This window comes from Cervus elaphus, chromosome 19 (genome assembly GCF_910594005.1).
Source record: "Cervus elaphus chromosome 19, mCerEla1.1, whole genome shotgun sequence".
NCBI lineage: Eukaryota > Metazoa > Chordata > Mammalia > Artiodactyla > Cervidae > Cervus > Cervus elaphus.
The window spans coordinates 69,212,408-69,235,221 of NC_057833.1; the positions used below are offsets into that span (position 1 = coordinate 69,212,408).

At 49.5% G+C, this 22,814-nt stretch overlaps 1 long non-coding RNA gene across 4 annotated transcripts; it reads left to right on the plus strand.

Annotated features, from left to right (window-relative positions):
* The first annotated feature begins 7 nt into the window (after window positions 1-7).
* On the plus strand, window positions 8-21,924 carry LOC122676147. 4 transcript variants are annotated; one of them, XR_006335445.1, is made up of 5 exons: window positions 8-143; window positions 15,614-15,792; window positions 16,028-16,156; window positions 19,951-20,053; window positions 21,549-21,924. It is a non-coding gene; the product is annotated as an uncharacterized LOC122676147 (long non-coding RNA). The 4 variants fall into 4 exon arrangements; XR_006335448.1 differs by lacking the exon at window positions 8-143 and adding an exon at window positions 3,953-4,278; XR_006335446.1 differs by lacking the exon at window positions 8-143 and adding an exon at window positions 5,370-5,600.
* The last annotated feature ends 890 nt before the right edge of the window (window positions 21,925-22,814 follow it).

A 22,814-nucleotide genomic window follows, 5' to 3' on the forward strand; every position in this document is an offset into this window, starting at 1 on the left:
CGGGGAGGAGGGACCGCGGCGGGGGCGGGGGCGGCCAACCTCGCCTCCAGACCCCGCCGCGGCCCCGGAGTCACAGGCGCGCCTCCGCCTCCAGGGACTCTCCCGGGAGGGACCCGCGCGCTCCGGGCCTCGAGGAAGTGGCGGTGAGTGCCCGGGGCGCGCGGCGGGGACGGGCTCGGGCGAGCTGGTTGCGGGACCTGGGCGCGGGGCGGGGGGTTGGGGGGGCGCTGGAGGGCGAAGGAGGGGGGAAGGGGTGCCGGGACCTTCTCGATGGCTCCCGGGCAGCTAAAGGGCGGCGCGGCCCGAGTGCCCCGCGGTGGAGGATGAGTCCCCGAGCCCGCGCGGGACCCCCGCTTCTCCCCAGTTGGCAGGGAGAGCCGAAAGTACGGCGGGGAGGCCAGTGAGGGAAGAAAAGCGCCCCCCCCAGCGCCCCCCGTCTCAGGAAACGGCACGAATGAGGCTCGGAAGTGACCCTTCTGCCCTTTCTCTCCTCGAAACGCGAGAGCCAAAGATTAGCGCCTGCCCTAGAGGAGTTAGAGGCCGCGGGGACGCGCGGATCGCACGGAGAGAGGGGCCGGGGGTTGGGTGGCGGGGCGGGGGGGGGGGGGGGGAGTCGAACCTACCGCTGAGGCCTTGCTCTGGGTGGCGGAGAGAACGGGGTTCACCGGTACCCGCTCCCGAAGCCCGACCCAGGGCAGCAGGAGTTTCAGGGAAGCGCGGCTGGAGCCGGTGCTGCGGGGGCGACGGGCTCCGAGGGAGGCGCATCGGACGAGCGTTGCTGGGACCGAGGTGATGCGGGCAAGAGGCAGGCGGAGTAGGGAGGCGCCCTTGGAGACGCGGCCGGCCGCAGGGCGTAGGACTCCTGGGCGCTTTCCCTCAGGGCCAGCCTGGACCTCCTCTCGTATCCCCTCCCATCCCAACCCCCTGCCTGCAACCCCGGGGGTCCTCCTAAGTACCCCGGTCGCGAAGGTCGCACCCCCCCCCCCATCCCTTCCAGAAGCTTGAATCTTCTGGACGTGGTGTGGACGCAGGCACTGGGAGGACTCTTCCCGGCGCGCGGGGTCAGAGGGCAGCCGCAGTGGACGCAGGGCAACGGATCCAGGGGTCCCTCGGCCACGTGCTGAGGCTGTGGGCTTGGGGCTGTAAGGGGCCCTCCGATCTAGAGGTCATCTAGATCTAGATGGACATCTAGAGGTCAGCTCCGGAGCCGCGGGGCCAGGCTCTAGGATCTCCGTCCTAGGTGGCTCCTCTCCCCTGGCCCGGGAGGAGCCTGCTACTCAGCGCGCCCACTGCCGTACAGTGACCTGGAACTCGCCTCCCTCCCCGGCGTCTGGAGGACAGGGCCTTCGGCCACCTCGTCGGCTGCAGGCGCCCCTGACCTTTTCCAGGGACCCCTTTGAAGGTCAGAAGTTCGATGGCGTTGGAGGCGTCGTAGCTCCCTCGGTGGGCGGGACAGGGTGCGCAGACCCTGTCGTGGCCCCCGCCTGCCCCAGCGTCCCGCGGAACCCACAGCCGCGGTCTTACTCGAAACCATCGAGCCTAGGGAGCTTCGGAGTTGGTGGCCCCCGCCTGCCCCAGCGTCCCGCGGAACCCACAGCCGCGGTCTTACTCGAAACCATCGAGCCTAGGGAGCTTCGGAGTTGGTGGCCCCCTACCAAATAAATGCCCAGCGCACGAAGGAACTAGCCCTGTTCCTTGGAGTCTCGGATCCAGGAGCGCTTTCCTGTTCCCAGCCGTGCGCGCAGAGGGTCGGGCCGGCGCGCGAGCGGCGCGGCTAGGCAGTGCCCAAACGCAAGGCACCTCCGGGCCCGCTTCTGGGCCGGGAAGCCCGCACCCGGCTGCGCGGACAGCGGTGGTCTCCCGCCTTCCGGGAGAAGGGGCTCCAGGAGGGGACGGACTGCCCGCTGGGCCCCGCCGCCCTCTCACAGGCCTGCCCCCGAGTGCGCTCAGGCACCTTCCTGGCTTCGGGGGGAGATTTAAGGCTTCGCATCACCCCCACGATTTCCGATCCTCAATTAAGGACCCGGGAGAATTCCTCCTGAGCTTGAAAGGGATTACCCGGATCGCAGAAACATGGCTAAGTGGAAGTGGGAGAAAGTCGACAAGTTAACAGGAAAACGTTCCCGGATTTTACGGGAAACGGGACTCGAGATGTCGATACCCGGTCTGCACAGTGGGCGCCGGTGAGACAGTTCGCATCGTGTGGTATCAGACGTAGCATTCTGGGGCGTCTGAAGATTCGCACATGGGGGGGTCACAACCCAAGATTCGCACATGGGGTCCTGTCCGGGACCACAGTCTGCCCCAGCAAACGTCCAAGAGGGCATTCTATCACCCCCACCCCACCCGCAATATATTCGTTCAACACACACACACAATGCGCGGTGACGAGCCTGGACACAGCAGCCCCGAAATAACTGAAAGTACTTGGGCGCGACCTCCGGGTTTCCCCAGGAGGGAAGCCTAGAGCTGTCTGCATGGGATGGCGAAGGAGGGACCCCTGAGCCTAGCTGAGGTGGTCCCCAGGCACTCCCCACCGAAGGGAAAAACCTGGGGCCCAGGGGACACTTGGGACAGCACCCACAGGATAGAAGCTCTGTGTAAATCGGGAAAAGCATTAACTGAAATGTTAGCCAGCGGCCGCCGGCGGGGACAACTCGTGTGTATTCCCTGCTCCACGGTTCCTGAGGGGCAGGGAGTCCCTCCTAGTCTGTTTTGAGAGCCGATCGCGTCGTCCAGAGCACAGAGACGGGCTCGCAGGGAGCAAAGAAAGACCCCACCGTCGCGGGCATCACCCAGAAACAGTCCTCCTGGCCCGGAAGGAGTGGGCAGAATCTGGAATGCGTGGAGGCTGGGGGCCCGGAAGAGGGCAGGTGGGACACCTCAAGTCCAAAAAGCTTCTCCGCGCTTGCGGGGGGCCTGCTTGTGGGGCGCCATCAGCCTCCACCCGTCCTGCTTCCAGAGCTTTAGGCGCACTCCGAGGCGCACCAGCACGCCTATGCACGCACCGCACCCCCCCCCCGCCCGCCCCCCCGCAACACCTCTTAGAAATTTTCCATTAGGAAACTGATCTGGAAGAAATTGAGGCCCGGAGAGGAAGGGGGAGGGGCCCCGCCGACCCACATCTGCTTGGATTTTCCGCTTCAGATGCTCCGCAACTGTTTCTCCTCCAGGCCGCGCCCGGCGCCTACCTGAGGCCCATCCCCCGCGGAAACCGACTTTCGCGTGAGATCAAGGCGGAAACGCGCAGACTTTCCACCAGGGATGGGCTGCTGCGGGGGCAGAAGGGGATCAAAGACTTTGTCCTTAAGGAGGCGGGGAGGAGAGGACTTCTCGCAGGCCTCGCACTCGATTTGGAGGGAGTTGAAATCTCTGAAGAGGTGTTTAGGGAGAACGCCAACCGCTCAACAAGCTTAGCCAGCAGAAAACCCGGGACGACTGAGGTGTGAACCTCTTCGGTTTATAAAGCCTTTGTCTACACAGGCGATTAGTACGATGCTGTTACTCCAGAAAATCCAGCTCGGGTTCGCCCTCACATATCCAACTATTTCATGGCTGCCAGGTGTTTTTGGCCTGAGCTATCCAAAAAAAGTACTTCGATTTTTCACTCCTTTCTCGGTGGAAGACCAATGGAGATGTCACCAACTTTTCCTGGGCTCATTGCTCCTCCCAGAGAGGATCGGACAACCATTACAATGTTATTCCCCTTCGTATAAAAGTAATAAGAGGTATCCAGAGCAATTTCCTAATGGTATCCATTCTTCGAGAAGCCCAGACAGTAACTCTCTCTGCTCACTCACTCCCAAGTAGTGAAAGGAGAGAAGTTTCTTTTTTGTTTTGTTTTGCTTTTAATACCTTATGTCACTGGTAGCTACCCCGTAGGAGAAAGTGTTTGCTTTGGGGTTGGTAGGCTTCTTTCTGATTATCTGATTAGGAGTCGCAGTAACCAGGACAGATCCGCCCTCCTGCACGGGGTCCTGGGGTCCCTTGATGCTTGAGTCCCCCACAGAGTGTCCCAAGTGGCTCTCCTGGGTGGGAGGGGGAGGGAAGGAGGCACCACCCAGCGGGGGATTATTCCCACCTCCCAGTCGCCTATCCCCGCCTGCTCAAGGCTTACTCTGCCTCCTGGAATTCCGAAAAGAGCGCGGTCCTTCTTGGACTTGGTTCTGGGATTCCATGCTAGAGGGGACCACCTATCCAAGGAAGAGAGTAGCTGCCGCCTGTTTTCTCTCCCTCCCTCAAGGCGAAGACATTTAGGGATCAAAATCAGTGCCTCTGGTAATTATAGTGATTAGCACAGTCCCCAGCGAGGGCCGCGGAGAGCCACGGAAGCCGCGGCCAGGTTTGGAGACACAGGCTTCTAGTTTTACCTGGGGGTGGGGGTGGGATGGTGAGGGGCAGCCCTTGCTTCTGCATTCCTTCCCTGTATCCCAGACCTAGCCCCGATTTCTGCCCCATCTCTGAGAAGGTGCCCGGCGCTTTGGCACCCTCACAGTGCACACAGACATCCAGTGTCCTCGGGAGAGCGCGAGGGTCCTGTGGGAGCGCACGCGGCGCTCAGCCACCCGCCAGGCATCCCGGCCGAAGAAGAGGGGCGCTGAGTGTCCGGCCCTGGCCTCCTCCCAGCCTTCCACGGCCCAGCGTCACGGAAGCCTCTGAAACACACTCCCAGCGTGCTCTCGCCCCGGCTTAACAGAAACGTCGCCTCAAAACTCTGGTTCGGGGAGAGGCGGCCCATCGACTCCCGGGCAAAACGTCGCTTTTTGCCTCCAGCGAGCCCGCGATCGCGTCTGGAAACCCTTGTGCTGGAGGAGTCTTACCAGTCCGGTGTAAGCTGAAATTCCTCAGTGGTTATACCAGTTACAGACCGCCTTGAAATCTGAAAACCAGTTTATTGACGAGGGCGCTGAAACCTCCTTTCAAAAACATCAACCAAAACTTTTCCTTAACAAAAAACCAAAAGCAAACCCGAATCTCCCCACCAGAGACAATTTTTGCATATCAAAGAAAGCACAGTTTTGTTTTTTTTTTTCCTCACGGGTAGTAATAGTAATCGCCAACCTTTAACGTAAGCCTGACTATAATATAGGGCTCTTAAAATACTTTGAGGACACAAACTCGTTTTATTAATATTTAAGTAACATAAGGGACTATATGCACAGCGAAGCGAACATGGAGGGAAACCGCCCTGGCCTAAACAAATCTGTAGGAAGAGGTACGCTCATTCATTCGTGGTTTAGTAGTTACACAGGGCCAGCGGGCGGCCGGGCAGGCAGAACCCGCTCCCTGCAGCCTGGCCTGGGCGCGCGCGGCCGCCCCAACCCGGGGCGTGATCGTCTTCCTGCTTCGCGAAGATTTTTATTTTTTTTCTTTCGTTTTAAGGGCTAGCATGGAAGGCGGGTTTTCTGAGAGGTGTGTGTGTCCAGGAACACACTCTTCCATCCCAGGAGGAGAAGGTGGCGACGCCCAAAGCAGAGAGCCATCCCGCGTCTGAGCTTTCGGACGCTAAAGCCGGACTTCAGAAAGGCTGGGTGGTGGGCACCCGGTTGGGTACCGCACCCCATCTCGCAGGGCACGCAGGCGGCGGCGGGAGCCCCCTGGTAGGCCTTCTCTTTCCTGGGAGGAAATCTGGTTTTGGAAGTTGCTGTTCCCCTTCAAGCCACGGGCCGAGCTTCAGGCATGCCTGTGGCCAGAGGTCATCTGAATTCCGCAGAAGGGACTCGGGACTTCTACTCTGGGTGCGGGCCCAGAAAGAGATCCTTGCGGCCGGACTTTGCGATGGGGTTCCCGCCGTTTGCGGGCTCAGAGCCTCGGGACCGCCCGCGTGGTTAGAAACCCGGGAGTGGGCAGGTTGGCAGAAGGGGGCGCAATGCGCACGGCCGCAGGAGAGGCTGAGTCTACGCGGAGGGTACAGGGCTCTCGGAACAGTGGCAGACCCGCGCGCACGGGGAGGGGGTGTCAGTACACTTGGGCAGGGGGCTGGGGGCGCAGTGCACGGGGAAGGAAGCTCTGGAGCAAGCGTGCGCGCTGCGCTCACCGCGGGGGCGCAGAGTACACCCCGGCAGGGCCCGCGTTTGCAAGGAGAGAAGCCTGCGCGGAGCTGGAGCGCGTGAGGCTGTGCGCGCTGGGAGGTGTGCGGGACGCTCGCAGGCGTTTGTGAGGGGTGCGGGCGTTGTCCCGCGCGTGCCCGTCTCTCATCCTCCCGGTACGCGGTCTGCCCCCTCCCCAGATCCTTTCGTCGTGGAAAGGAGGGGCCTGGGGTCCGCGAGAGGTCTGGGGAGAGGGTGAGAGCCGGCGCGTGTTGATGGATGGAAGTCTGGTGGAAAAGGAGAGACCCGTACTTTCATCTCGGCTTCGCCAAAGATCCCTGAGCCGTCCCCAGCTCGCGCGCTTGCCCGCAGCCCGGATCCGGAGTCGGGTTCTCAGGCTGGTGGTTCCGCCTTCTGGGAGGGAGATCCGGCGTGGTACCCTGATTGAGGAGGGAGGTGCGATTCCCCTACGCCGTCCCTCGCCCCCTCTTAACTGCCCCAAGACAGAATTCCTTTTAGTTGCCAGAACAAATACCCAGGAGGAGGAGCACGTTTTCGCATAAATGGGGACTTTTTCGTATAACACTTTTTCTCAGTTCAAGAGTATTTTCCCTGGCAAAAGTATCGGTTAGCTGATAAACTCCAGGGTGAATTCAAACTGTGCGGTTTAGGACTATTTTTGGCCCCAACTCCAGCACCGTCTTCATTTTTTAGAGGGCAGAAACAAAAAAAACACCTTGGTTACAGCACCAACGTTCTTTTCGACGAACGGGTGCAAAGACATTATTTAATCTGACTACGAAATTCTCAGTTTTTATCTCCGAGAAGCTTTTGAACCAGGTGAGCCCTCCGGCATCCGGCGGATTTTCAAGTTCAAGGGTACTTTGTTGTCGCTTTCCCCCTGACAGCAGGGGCGATCAGGGTGTGAGTGTGCGCAGTGGCTTCGTGGAGTTGTGCAAATGCTACTCCGCTCCAAAGATCGAAGCTAATTACACTTTTCTTCCAGTGGTGTGAGACTTAGTTTCAATCTTGCATTTCATTTTGGAGAGTTCCCACCAATTACTAAGCCACGGGCTGGCATGGGGTGGGGAGGGGCGAGGAAAGTTTATTGCGAAATCTAACTTTTGAATAAATACGAGCAGGCGTGGGGAGAGAAATGCGCGGTGGTGAACGCCGTCGTTGGAGCGTCGTCTGGCGACCTGGCGAGACAACAGGCGCCAGGTTCCACGTCTTTCGGGGGGCTCTCTGCACGGTCTAGACCAAAAGTGATAGCCGAAAACACTTGTTGAACGCCTTAAATATCGGCAGTGAGCACTGCAAAGCTCCTATACGAATCTGCTTTACTTCCTGGAGAGTTGAGGACCGGGGAGGAAAAAGCCCAGCGCCGTGACTCCCGGTGCACAAATAATTTTAGTGTTTATTGATATCTACTTAAAGTAATTGACCAGAAAATACCTCCCTGTCTAAGCCACATAAAGAGTGCTCCATTGAAAGCTAATTGACCTATTTATGTTTCAGTTTAGCTTGATGTCTACATCGTTCTTTTTGCAAAAGCTGTCAACTCTGACAAAGGAAGGAAAGTGGAAGCCAGGGAAGCTGCACCTGCAGAAAGTGCTGGAATTCTCAGTCCAGCCCCACCTCACTGTCCTTTACCTGTACTTGGACCTTTCTTACTTAGTCGTTTGAAATCCAGCAGTTACTTGGGTTTTCCTAAGTAAAACCCAGAAAGGGAAATTCGTGCTCATTAACATGCACAAACATTTAAATTTCTGAGTGGCCTGGATTGAGTCAAGAGGAAAGGATTCTTCCTGCCATAGCCACAGCAGATCCTGTAAAAACTGACAACTTTCAGTGGAGGATAGAAAGGCAATAATTTAGACACACAGAGAAAATCCCTTGCTAGAAAAAAAAAAGAAAAAAATGCTCCAAGTAAAAGTTAGGAAATTTATTTTTGTACAAAAATCTTTTGAACCTTTTTTGACAGTAAATGTATTTTGTTAGTTATGTGGGTGGATCTGAATTTCTCTGAGACCCTTTGCACGTGTGAATCTGAGATTCACTCACAGCAAAGATGAGTAATGGATCTTTGAGGAATCCATGCTTTAAAGTTGATGTTCCGTGTTGGTCATGGAAGCAGCTTCACTTTCGATACTTTATGAAGTGGTTGTCAAGGGAACCTTGGGTAAAATTTCTCAGGAGTGTCTCTGAAAACATTATTCATAATTAAAAAATGATGCATAGAAATCACCAGAAAAATTATGGCAAGTTATGTTCAAACATGTTTTTCGACCATGTGGAATAAATAAAATCATTAAGGTCTGGTTGGGTAAGACTGCCTCCCTGCCTTCCTTTGACCGTGCCAGGAGGATCTGATAGAGCTTCATGGATGTGAGAGCAACGTGTGGAGTATGAGCTGAAGGGGACCTCCGTTTTCCCTAGATATTTCCTGTATTGAAAATATAAATTATATTTCCATCCTTTTAAGACTCCTCCAAAGTGTAATCCAAGAGGTGCATAAAGTAGCACTAAAAGGGGGCATCTTTAATACCCGTAGGGTTTGGGCTTTTTCTTTTTTTTTAAAGGGGGAATAAAGATGGTGAAAAATCCCATGTGATAGAGTCTGAAAGATTGAATGAACCCTTTGGAGCATAGACCCACAGTCAGATGATGTGCCACAGGTTGGTATCTTGGTGGTGAAATTCTCAAGACAGACTCTGTTGCTACCAAACTTGGCTCTGCAGGAAAGAGCAGTTCATTGAGGTCCCAAGGTTTGTAGGGCAGGGCTTGTCAAGGCTGTGTAGCAGCCTACACTGGCTAATGTAGCTTCCGAAGGCATCGGATTTACAGTCTGACTTATCTTGGGCTCTAGTGGACTGTGACAGTATGTCAGCTGCTAATATTTATGTGGAGAAGCAGCATTTACTAGGGCAGTGGACTTATGAAATAATCCAGACAGAAGCCCTTGCACTCACTAAAAACTGCTCCCTGAACTACTCCCTAAAAGAATGGGTGCAGTTGGCAAGCCTGTTCGTGGTCACCCAGATGCACCGTGGCATACTTTATTAGGTCATTTTTTACCTCTTTGCAGTCAGCTAAACCAGGAGCCTATGTGATGAGTCACCTGGTGTGTGAAGGTGGCTACAACAGATAGGTTGGCTGCATATTCCAGGCACTGGTTATTCATATGCAGTCTAGAGCTGGCCTCACTTAGGAGTAGCTTGTACATTACGTTTCAGAAGGAATGTAGTTCTTTGAATTGGGGAGTTCTCCCTCTCTCCTGCTTGCAAACAGGCTGTTACTCATTTGGGAGACATTCCTGGGGGGCCACAGTGTGCCAGGCACCCAGCCACGCATTCTCGTGATAAGTGTCCCTGCTGTGGAGTCAGTCCATCCTGCCTGCCTGCGAGAATCTGGCCTGCTAATGTGTATCAAGGGCCTTGGAAATGTTCACAGCTTTTGAGCTAGTACTTCTGTTTCTCGTCATTTGTCGAATGGAAATGATTTCCAGTATGACAAAAGCCTTTCTTATAAAGTTTTTCTTTAAATGAGTTCTTGCATAATGGTTAAGAATGCAAGCTTTGGTGTCACATCTAGTTTGGTTTCTGTCTAAGCCTTGGTTTTGTGATCTGTACAATGGGGATAATAGCTACCTCTTAAGAGGGTTGTGATTTTTAACTAAAATCTGGTACCATATAATTCAAACCAGTCAACCCTAAAGGAAAAAGAAAGTGAACGTGTAGTCACTCAGTCATGTCTGACTCTTTGTGACCCCTTGGACTGTAGCCTGCCAGGCTCCTCTGCCCATGGGATTCTCCAGGCAAGTATACTAGAGTGGGTTGCCATTTCCTTCTCTGGGGGATCTTCCCAACCCAGGTATTAAACCTAGGTCTCCTGCATTACAGGCAGATTCTTTTCCATCTGAGCCAACAGGGAAGCCCATCTCAACCTTGAATTGGAAGGACTGATGCTGAAGCTGAAGCTCCAATGCTTTGGCCACCCGATAGGAAAAGCCAACTCATTGGAAAAGACCCTGATGCTGGGAAAGAGCGAAGGCAAAAGGAGAAGGGGGTGACCGAGGATGAGATGGTTAGTTAGCATCACCAACTCAATGGACATGAATTTGAGCAAACTCTGGGAGAGAGTGGAGGACAGAGGAGACTGGTGTGCTGCAGTCCTTGGAGTCACAAAGAACTGGACACGACTTGACTTAGTGACTGAACAACAGCAAAACCATATGATTCACCCATTTGAAGTGTACAATTCAATGTTTTCTAGTATATATCCACATATATGTGCAATCATCCTCAGAAGTCAGTTTTAGAACATTTTTATCACCTCCAAAAGAAACCTCCCTAGCTATTAACTCCCAATCCTCCCACCCATACCACTAGCCCAAAGCAACCACTAATCTACTTTCTGTCTCTGCATTTCCCTATTCTAGACTTCCACATGAATAGAATTCTACAGTATGTGGTCTTATGTGTTCGGCTTCTTCCACTTAGCATGATGTTTTCACAGGTCATCTATGTTGTAGCATGTATCAGGACTTCATTCCTTTTTTATGGCCAAATAATATTCCATTGTGTGGATATACCACATTTTCTTTTTTTTTTAATTTATTTTTTAAAATTTGTTTTTTCCATTTATTTTTATTAGTTGGAGGCTAATTACTTTATAATATTGTAGTGGTTTTTGCCATACATTGACATGAATCAGCCATGGATGGGGAACACATTTTCTTTTTTAAAAATATTTTATTTATTTGACTGTACCAGGTCTTATTTTCGGCCCTTGGAATCTTCAGTCTTTGTTGCAGCATGTGGGATCTGAAGTTGTGGCATGCAGACTCTATTAGTTGCAGCATCCGAACTCTTAGTTGCAGCACATGGGATCTAGTTCCCTGACCAGGGATCAAACTCAGGCCCCCTGCATGGGAGCATGGAGTCTTAGCCACTGGACTGCCCGGGAAGTCCACATTTTCTTTATCTGCTTGTTGATGATCATGTGTTTTGTTTCCACCTTTTGGCCATGATGAATAATATCCCTCCAACTTTTACTTTGTTCCTGTAACAATTTTGAAAGTGAAAGCTGCTCAGTCGTGTCTGACTCTTTGTGATGCGGTGAACTATAGAGTCCATGGAATTTTCCAGGGCAGAATACTGGAGTGGGTAGCTTTCCCTTCTCCAGGGGATCTTCCCAACCCATGGATCCAACCCAGGCCTCCCACATTGCAGAAGGATTCTTTACCAACTGAGCCACAAGGGAAGTCCAAGAATACTGGAGTGGGTAGCCTGTCCCTTCTCCAGTGGATCTTCTCGACTCAGGAATTGAACTGGGGTCTTCTGCATTGCAGGTGGATTCTTTACCAACTGAGCTGTGAGGGAAGCAATATTTTGTAAATTTTATAGCAAGGAGAATCTGGCCTGGGTAACTGCTACATTTGAGTTTGGTTTTAAGGAAAAGGCAAGATTACAGATTTCATCCTTGTATTGGCCAGTTAGGTCAGTACACATTCAAACTGTTCCAAGACACATTTATAGGTTTCATCTGTACCCTTATGTCCAGCAGACTAGTTTATAATTCGTGCTCTTGGTCACCAGGAAGATAAGACTATAAGCTCATCTCTGTTCTTGCCTGGGAAATCCCATAGTCAGGCTACAGTCCGTGGGACTGCAAAAGAATTGGACTTGACTGAGTGGCCAAACAACAACTAGTCAGAAAACAGCCCTGTGGTTGGTAGCACTGATTGTGGTGATGTAACAGAGGTCCTGAGATTTGACTTTTGGCATTTTCCCTTTAGAAATTTTATCTCCTGGGCATTGGGAAGGCTCTGTATCTTGATCTGGGTGGTGGTTACATGAGATTCATGTGAAAAATTCATCAAGCTGCGTACTTAAAACTTGCATATAATATTTAGCTATATGAAAATTACTCTCTGTTTAAAGAAGAAGAGAAATTATAAGCAGGCAGAAATTATAATCAGATCACCCTTTTAACTCAGCCATCCTAACTACTTCTGCCTTTCTGGCTGTTTCTAAATGACCACAGAGACAGGCCACACAGCTGGTCAGGGACAGAGCTGGGGTTTAGTCCAGCTCTTACTCACTCGGTGTGGAGTGTGACTTTCACTGGGAACTCTTCCAGTGCCTAGGATCTGCCTGAACTGTGTGGCGAATGAGTACTGGGGCTGGTCGAGGGGCTCAGGTCTCCTGGACCTGGGGTGAATGCTCTGTCCGTCCTGCGCCCCTCTTTAACCCTGGCCCCCAGTGTTGTACTGGTTTTGCAGTAGACGGCCAGTAAATACCTGTTGAGTCAGTGTTACCGGAGCAGAGTTATTGCCGAAGGCCAAGCAGACTGCCCACTTGGCAGTTGCTGGAAAAACCAAGGCAGGAAACTCAATTCTTATTTTTTTCCCCATGGCAACACCAATGGCTGTTGGTCTGTCACAAGCGCATGGAAAGTTCCCACTGGAGATATCAGAGCTCTCTGGCAGGACCCGTAGGTGTTAATTTTAGCTTTCAATGACTGATGCCCTTGTATAATTTAATGGGTCAGGAGGAGCATGAGCGAAAGCCAAGATTACTCACTCGGAGAGCTTTCCTTTCCTGTCGAGTACTTGCTGAGTTATTCAGTTTGTAAAGGACTTGCTACTTATTCATTTATTTGGAGAGAGTTTCCGCTCTTTTGAGTCTAGCCTGATAACTATAAACGATTCCTTAAATCTATTAGCAATCTATCCTATCAATTAGATCTTCCTTGAGTTTGTGCATTAAACATGAGTTCAACTCACAGTGTCAGATGCTAAAAGGCTATAGATATAACCATAAAATAAAATGCTCGCATGTCCCTACATACTCTGAGTTGAAAGATACATAGGTTGAATGTCAATTACTTGGAACGAGGAAGTGAATATCCGCAGGGGTTTCTGTGTCTGCCCCATTTTACTACTTGAGTCCTGGTGGGAAATGAGGACTTTCATATTGAGGAGAGAGGCTTGTGCTTCTGGAGAAATAATATCTCAGCTCCCAATTGCAGCGGTCCTGGGGTCACTGGGGATAGGACTCTCTAGCTGAGCACAGATTCATGCATTTGACTTTGTGCACCGTCTACTTCCACACTGTATGTAACCCGTCATACCGGGCCTCAGGTGCATCAGCTGATGAAAGAGCTTTCTGAGCTTTTGCCTGGTGGTGGTCCCTGCTGATCCGCAGAATAGCTTCAGCGGGTTGTGTTCCTTGCTTGTTCAGTGGGCTTTGTCGAATTCTTTGAGTATTTTATTACATCCCTCCCTAATTAATTTTGGAAAGTCAGCAGAAAATGGAGAAAGAGAATCATAGACTTCATGAATGCAATGTATTAGAAAGGAATCATTAGATGCTGTGAAAGTGTGGGTCTTTAGATTCAACCAGATACTCCAAGAAATCAAACTGCCCAACTGTGGACCCAATCGTGAAGGAAAAAAATGATAATAAAGGACACGGATGAGGTGCCGAAATACAACAATATAAATACATCTGAGGTAAGCAAACAGGTAACAGGGGGACATCTGTCTCTCTGTAAAAGTATTTGACTATACTGTCTATAAAAGAAGGCAGGATAGAATTAGGATACGTCATGTGGTAAACCTCTGATGAAATTATGGATTTCATCAAAGGTCACCTCATCATCAACGGCTAATAGAAGGCATTGTCTTTGGTTTCCATTCATTTTACTGATTTGCCTAGAAATACTTTTTTTGTTGTAGTTATTTATCGTGCTTGACTCTGTGGTTTGATGTCTCTTGTCATTTTAGAAAATTCTCAGTAGTCTATCTTCAAATATCACTTCTCTTTATCCTCTCCATCATCTTGTCCCCACTCCAGTTATACCTATGTTAGATCTTTACAGTGAGCTCCACATGTTTCATATGCACCTTTTTTTGCATTGTTCATGCTTGCGATTTGGTCCAGTGTTCAGATTAAATCTGATTTCCCTTTCTCTCAGGGTATAGACCTGAGGTCTCTGTTGAAAGCTTTTATCAATCCTGAGCCTCAGAAAGCCTCAAGGCTCCTCCTCTCTGGCAGGCCTGGGATTCTAATTTTTTGCATCTCTAGTAGCATGGTTTGCATTAGTTTCCTAGCATTGCTGTAACAAATTACCACAAACTTGGTGGCTTAAAAACGATAGAAATGTGTTCCCCCACAGTTCTGGAGATCAGGAATCAAGGTGTCATGAGGGCCATGCTCCCTCTGAAAGCTCTCAGGAAGAATCCTTCCATGCCTCTTCCATCTTCTGCTGGCCCCGAGCATTCCTGGGTTTGTAGCTGCAACACTCTGATCTCTGGTTCCATTCTCACAGGGTCTCTTCCTGTGTGTCTCTGTGTCCTCCTCTCTTCCTATAAGGAGGCCAATCATGGAATTTAGGGCCCACTCTGAATCAGAATGGGCTTCCCTGGTAGCTCAGGAAGTAAAGAATCTGCTTGCAGTGCCGGAGACCTGGGTTCGATCCCTGGGTCGGGAAGATCCCCTGGAGAAGGGAATGGCTACCCACTCCAGTATTCTTGCCTGGGGAATCCTGTGGACAGAGGAGCCTGGTGGGCTACAGTCCGCGGAGTCACAAAGAGTCACACACAACTGAGTGACTAACACTAACACTGAATCAGGATAATTTCATCTCAAGATAAACTAACTATTTACATGTCCAGGTAAGGTCACTCACTGAAGTTCTTGGAATTTGGGGGTACACTGCTTACTGCTCTGAGTGTGCTGCCCACATATATCTCTTCCCCCCACCCCCACCCCGGTTCATTTGTTTTCTACCTATCACGTTAGAGGCTATGTCACGTTAGAATGCTAGAAAAAAAAATTCTGTAACATGATGTTAGTGGACAGTGTCAATGATAAAACAAAGATGGAACATACAACAAAAACAGAAAGCAAACAAACAAAGAAAAGGAAGAGATCTTGGCCAGATCAGATAACGGGTCTGATTGAAAGTTCTAAGCTGTTTGGAAGGACATGTGGGCAGCTGGGCTTCCATGTGGGGTGATTGAGAAGCTATTCAGTTTTTTCACTGCGGGGCCCAAGCTATGAGAATCTATAATTGTTTTGTGTGCATGTGCATTAGTCGTGCAGTTGTGTTTGACTCTGTGTGACCCCACAGACTGTAGCCCACCAGGCTGCCCTGTCCATGGGATTCTCCAGGCAAGAACACTGGACTAGGTTGCCATTCCCTCCTCCAGGGGATCTTCCCAACCCAGGGATTGAACCCAGGTCTCCTGCACTGTGGGCAGATTCTTTACCAGCTGAGCTACCAGGGAAGCCCAAGAATACTGGAGTGGGTAGCCTAACCCTTCTCCAGGGGGTCTTCCCAACTCAGGAATCAAACCGGGGTCTCCTGCATTGCAGGCGGATTCTTTACCAGCTGAGCTACCAGGGAAGGCCCCAAATTGTTCTAACTGGGGCCATTTAGTTTCTTTTTTGGTCAAATCCTCCCATTTCTTACCTGGGGAAAATACACCTCATTCCAGTATTCTGGGAACTTAAGTGGGAGAGACAGCTGTTCAACATAGAGAAGTTCACTTAATTCTTCTATTTTCCATCCAGGTTTCTGCTCTCACCTTCTGCTCTGCCTGCTTTGCCTGAGTCTGGGGACTCCACAAATGGAAGATTTGGAGACAAAAGTATTTAGAAAAGAAGTGTACTTGAAAAAAATCTGTTAAGAATCTTCATGGGCTAGAAGGATTAGATCATCAAAAAAAAAAAAAGAATACAGGTATCTAAAGGTAAAAAAATTCTCAAAATTACCAAGGTTACTGAGATTACAGTTGGTCTGTGCATGGCAGAAAAATAGCAAATTTATCACATGATTGTCATATTCACAAAGGTCCTGACAAATCTCCAAGCAGCAGGATTGCAGAAGTCTGGGAGAAAGTTGCTTTTGCTAGGGAGCTAGTAACTTACAGGAAAGGCTCAAGATTTCTTTTATTTTCCTGATCCTGTTTTGTTTGTTTGTCACAGGTACAATGTGTTTTTTCCTTTCTGACTATGAGATGAAGTGTGTATGATTACCCAAAGTGAGATGCCATTTTGCTTCTACAGTTCCACCTGGTGGTCAGGTTTCTGGCCCTGAGGCACATACTTAACCACGTGAGTTTGTTTTACTAATTTTTTTAAATTCAGTATTTATTCATTTGGTGTTTCATTTAGTTCAGTTGCATCCAACTCTTTGCGACTCCATGGACTGAAGCATGCTGGGCTTCCCTATCCATCACCAACTCCCAGAGCTTGCTCACAGTCATGTCCATTGAGCCAGTGATGCCATCCAAACATCTCATCCTCTGTCATCCCCTTCTCCCGCCTTCAGTCTTTTCCAGCATCAGGGTCTTTTCCAATGAGTCAGTTCTTCGCATCAGGTGGCCAAAGTATTGGAGCTTCAGCTTCAGTCCTTCCAATGAACACCCAGGGCTGATCTCCCTTAGGATGGACTGGTTTGATCTCCTTGCAGTCCAAGGGACTCTCAAGAGTCTTCCCAACACCACAGTTCAAAAGCATCAATTCTTCGGCACTCAGTTTTCTTTATAATCTAACTTTCACATCCATACATGACCACTGGAAAAACCATAGCCTTGACTAGATGGACCTTTGTTGACAAAGTAATGTCTCTGCTTTTTAATATGCTGTCTGGGTTGGTTTAGTTTTATTTAATTAGTAGTTTTATCTACATAGGTAAAAAAGAGGTGAATGATAATAAAACACTCCTTGTGTATGGTTAACAAGACTAGAATCATACGATCCTAAGACCCAAGAGTTAGCTTTGCCTGTAAATTTCCTACTCATGCATGTCTTAAGAGTTTATTATTATAAGTTCATCTACTGAGAATAGGAATGAAGAACCAGCCATTCATCTCTGCTTTGTTTTGCCTGCAGTGCCTGTATCTGTAGGGACATCTCTTTCTCAAGTTTGTCAATGCCTCATCTGCTTGTGACTCTGCGAAGTGACTGGGATCAGCTGGGTGGTTCTTCTGCTGTCCAGGACTGCAGTCCTCTTGGGGCTCGACTGTGCTGGGACAACCGAGACGTCTCATTTACCTGTGACAGGATCCCCTGGGCAGGACTTTCTCTGGGGAAGTTCCTTGGGGTTGAGAAGGCATGAGAGGCTCTCAGTCTGAGAACCAGGCTTGTGGAAGGGGACAGGAGGGAGGGAAAGCAAGAAGCCATCTCCAAAGTGTTGGGTGGCAGGGACGTCTAGACAGCTGGGCTGGCTGGAATGCTGGAGAGCAGGGCCTTTCTTTCTTTCTCCGTCAAGTCCCAGGGTCCCCTTCTCTCTCCTCTGGCTTCTCCATGGGCTCTTCTCAGCAGGTGGCTGCACTTCTCATGACGCAGCTCAAGGCTCCCAGAAGCATAAAAGCAAAATCTGTCAGGGTTTCTGAAGTCTCCTGCCATATTCTTTTGGTTAAGATAGTCACAGGCCAATGCACAGATTCAAGAAGAGGGGAAATAAATATCTCTTGGTGTGGAGAATGCCAAACAACTTGGAGTCATCTTTATTCTTCCACACTAAACAAAATCTGTGTAAGTTGCCAGGGACTGCCGTAACAAATGACCAGAAACTTGGTGGCTTGAAACAACAAAAATTTATTTTCTCATAGTTCTGAAGGACGGAATCCAAAATCAAGGTGTGGGCAGAGCTGCACTCCCTCCAAAGGCTCTAGAGAGGGATCTTCCCTTGTTCTGTCCAGCTTCAGATGGCTCTAGGCATCCCTTGGCTTGTGGCTGCATCATTCTAGTCTCTGCCTCTGTCTTCACACGGCCTTCCCGGCATCTGTATCAGTGCTTGTGTGTGTGTGTGTGTCTGTGTGTTCAGTTGTGTCTGACTCTGTGATTCCATGGACTGTAACCCACCAGGCTCCTCTGTCCATGGGATTTTCCAGGCAAGAATACTGGAGTGGGTTGCCATTTCCTCCCCCAGGGGATCTCCTCAACCCAGGGATCGAACTCACATCTCCTGCATCTCCTGTATTCCAGATGGACTCTTTACCACTGAGCCACCTGGTACCCTTCCCTTCTCTCTCTTTCTCCTTTTTCCTTGTAAAAGGACACTTAGCAATTGAATTTAGCACCCATCTCAAATTCAGGATGATGTCATTCAAGATCCTTAACTTGACTGCATTTGCAGAGACCCCGTTTCCAAATAAGGTCACGTTCACAGGTATTGAGGTTGAAGACTTGGATGAATCTTTGAGGGACACAGTTCAATCCATCCTGCTAACATGAGTCTTTTTTAATTATCCTACTTGGAATATATTGTACTTTCTGGTGATGTGGCTACATGTTTTAAACAGTTCTGGAAAATGTAGTCATTATATTTAAAAATTTTACCTCTCTTCCTTCTTCTTTATATTTTCCTCCTGGGTTCCCAGTCATGTATGTACTAGTCCAGGGGTAAATTTTTTTCTGTAAAAGGCCATTGAGTAAATATTTTAGGCTTTGGAGGCCATATGATCTTTGTCTCCAATACACAGCTCTATTGTATTGTGAAAAAAGCCATAGGCAACACACAATCAAATGAGTGTGGTGGTGCCATTAAAACTTTATTTATTAAAAACAGTTGGCCAAAAAAACAAAAACAAAAACAGGTGGCCAGCTGGATTTGACACACAGGCCATAGTGTGCCAAGCTCTGTGCTAGATCTTGTTCTTTTTCTATCTCTTTTATACTTTTTCATATCTTTATCCCTTTGTCTCTGCTGTATTCTAGAAATTTTATTCAGATATATTATCCAATTCATGAATTCTCTCTTTAACAGTGTGATCTACCATTTAACACACCCACTGAGTTTAGTTTTTTATCCAGCAGTTATGTTATTAATTTGAAAAGTACTGTGTGTTTTTCTCCTATTCTATCAGTTGATATCTAATGTTTTCCTGTTGTTTATTCATAAATTATAAGTGTATCCTTTCTTTAGATGTTTTGTATTTCACAATTCTGCATGCTGTTGCTACAATAGAAACATCTGTAGTCCTTGGGGACCTACAGCTGTTGTTTCTTGTTTCTGTTAGCTTTTGTTCATAGTGACTTGCCTTTGCAAATATTTGTGATTTTGTTTGTGCTGAATTTTAATTTGTAGGATTCCTGTAAACTAACCTGAGAAGCCTTCCCTCCAAAGAGGATCTACACCTGCTTTTACCAATAGATGGGGAAGCCCCCACTTGTCCATACAGTTCACCTTGGGATTATTCAAAGTTTTTTGGGGGTGAGAATCTCAGATTTGGGTCCCTCTCTGGGGCTTCCCAGGTGGTTGAGTGGTAAAGAATCTGCCTGCCAATGCAGGAGATGCTGGTTTGATCCTTGGGTTGGGAAGATCCCCTGGAGAAGGAGATGGCAACCTGCTTCAGTATTCTTACCTGGAAGATCCCATGGACGGAGGAGCCTGGTGGGCTACTGTTCATGGGGTCGCAAAGAGTTGGACCTGACTGAATACACACACACACACACACACACACACACACACACACACACACACACACACACACACACACACACACACACACACACACACACACACACCCCTACCTCAGGACAGCCCCACCCACTCCCTGTTGCCGTGGTTCAGGCCAGTTTCCACCACTCAGATTCCTGGTTACACCAGCCCTGTCTCCCTCCTGGACTTCCAGCCAGCTCCTGCCCAATCCTGTCCTCATTCTTGGTGATTCCTGCTCAGCTTCTGGTCACGGAAAACTGGAGACCCCCAGTTCCCTCTTTTCTTCCCTGCCCCCTCTTAGATTCAGCGTTCCTTTGTGTGTGCATCTGTCTGTTTTATGAATAGATCTTGTGAAGCAGGTCAGCCCCAAAGCACCTACTTGCTCAGGGTGTGGAGACTGTTGTAGAACTTACCTTAACAAGGAATATACACCTTGGTAACTTGTTGGGTGTCACTTTAGGTGGGAAAGCATGGACTTACACCCCACGCTTCTCATAAATGGAAGAGCCTTGGTCTCTACCCCACAGGTGGTCATGAGGATGGAACATCTCCCTGGACAAAAGGTAGGTACTTCATACATTCAAGTATGAAATTAGAATCACAGGGACCTCCTCCGGGATTCAGCCTTGCATTTAATTCTTCACCTTCCCCTCCATCGTGGCTCCCTGTCCACCCAGTGGATTATCCTGCATGGCCACCATAACCCTTGCTCTGAGAAAATGCTAGGATAAATGTGTATGTGAACCCTGCTAAATAAGGTGGCCCCGGGGATTCCCCTGGTGGTCCAGTGGCTAAGACTCTGAGCTCCTAATGCAGGGAGCCTAGGTTCAATGCTTGGTCAGGGAACTAGAGCCCACATGCTGCAATTAATAGCTGGTGCAGCCAAATAAAAAGCATATGGCCCCTTCTAGTCATACCAGTGTTTTTTGTTTTTTTTTTTTAATTTGTTCATGCCACACGACCTTAGTTTCCCAACCAGGGATCAAATCTGCAGCCACTGCGTTGGAGGGGCAGAATCTTAACCCCTGGACCATCAGGGAAGTCCTGTGGTATCAGTTTTGACCAGGGGCGGGTCCAAAGAAAAGTGAAAGTGAAAGTTGCTCAGTCGTGTCTGGCTCTTTGCGACCCCATGGTCTATACAGTCCATGGAATTCTCCAGGCCAGAATACTGGAGTGGGTAGCCTTTCCCTTCTCCGGGGGATCTTCCCAACCCAGGGATGGAACCCAGGTCTCGCACACTGCAGGCGGATTCTTTACCAGTTGAGCCACAAGGGAAGCCCAAAGTAAGGAAGCTCTGACTATAGAATCTGGGACATTGACAGAGTTGTTTTGCAAGGTCAGAAGGGAGAGTTATTGGGGAACATTTTTGGCTCCCCTGAAATTGCATTAAATATTCAATGGCCATTTGCTTAATCTGACAATAGGGATGGCTGCATGTGGAGACAGGCCTGTCATTATTCCTGGCTCTATTAACATGAACAGCTGAAAGAATATGATGCAAAAATCCCCTTACGTAGAACCTCCCGCTGAAAAAACAACCAACTTACTATGTGCTCATATTTATTTAAATCTCTGAACAGAGCTGTTCTCTGCTGAGTTATAATGAGGAGTGAGTTTTCCGAGGGTGTGATTTATGAGCCTTTCACAGATGGGTTTTAAATGGGGGGACTGACAGTTCCACTCCAGCTATGGCAGGGCTGGGGTATTTCAGGCCCAGAGGAGCTGAAATGAGCTGGTGGGAGGCAGGGGAAGGGGGGGTAGGTGGGCGGATCCCATCACCAAGGGCCAGGGGCAGGCAGCCAGCCCTGGCTCTTGCGCTTGGTGAGCTCTCCTACCCGGCGATGCTGGATTATTCCATTTTGTTTCTCTCGAGGAAGAAATAACACATGTTGACATGAAGATTGAAAGTGGGGTCTCTCCTGTGCCCCAGATGGCCCCAGAAATGGAAACATTCACACTTCTTTCCTGCTCACGCTTCTTCTCCCTAGAACTGTTTGGTGATAAGGTTAGCATTTCATTGGATTTTTAAAATTTCTTTCTCTTTATTGTGTATTCCAGCCAGCAGCGGTAGGATGCTGATTCCCTTTAGGATGGACTGGTTGGATCTCCTTGCAGTCCAAGGGACTCTCAAGAGTCTTCTCCAACGCCACAGTTCAAAAGCATCAATTCTTCGGGCGATTGGAAAATGCCACCCGCCTCAAGATATGTTGACATCTTAGTCCCTTGAACCTGTGAATGAGACCGTGTTTGGTAAAAGGACTTTGCAGGTGTAAGTTGAGCATCTTGAGAGGAGACCATCATCCTGGATCATCCAGTTCAGTTCAGTTCAGTTCAGTCCCTCAGTCGTGCCCAACTCTTTGTGACCCCATGGACTGCAGCACGCCAGGCCTCCCTGTCCATCACCAACTCCCAGAGTTTACTCAAACTCATGTCCATTGAGTCGGTGATGCCATCCAACCACCTCATCCTCTGGGACAAATCATCCCTTTCTCCTCCTGTCTTCAATCTTTCCCAGCGTCAGGGTCTTTTCAAATGAGTCGACTCTTTGCATTAGGCGGCCAGAGTATTGGAGCCTTAGTTTCAGCATCAGTCCTTCCAATGAACATCCAGAACTGATCTCCTTTAGGATGGACTGGTTGGATCTCCTTGCAGTCCAAGGGACTCTCAAGAGTCTTCTCCAACACCACAGTTCAAAAGCATCAATTCTTCTGCACTCAGCTTTCTTTATGGTCCAAATCTCACATCCATAAATGACCAATGGAAAGACCATAGCCTTGACTAGACAAGCCTTTGTTGGCAAAGTAATGTCTCTGCTTTTTAATATGCTGACTAGGTTGGTCATAACTTTCCTTCCAAGGAGTAAGCATCTTTTAATTTCACGGCTGCAGTCACCATCTGCAGTGATCATCCAGGTGGCCCCTAAATGCCATCACGAGGGTCCTTATGGGATAGAGGCAGAGGGGGCAGGCATATGCACAGAGGGAGCGATGATGGGAAGATGGGGGCATAGACAGAGGGATGCGTCCACAGCCAAGGAGGCCGAGGAGGGCCAGTCCTCACTGGAGGCTTGAAGAGGAGGAGAGCTTCTCCCTGGGGATCCTGGGAGGGAGCACAACCCTGCCAGGGCCTTGACCTCTGACCTCTGGTCTCCAGAACTGTGAGCGAATAAATTTTGGTTGTTTGAAGCCATTCAGTGTGTGGTCCTTTGTTACAATTTGTCACATCCTAGGAAACAGATATAGATAACTATGCCTCAAACACCCAGTTCCGGAAACGGATGAGATCAGGATATAAACAAACATCTACCCAGTTTGTTCCAAGTTG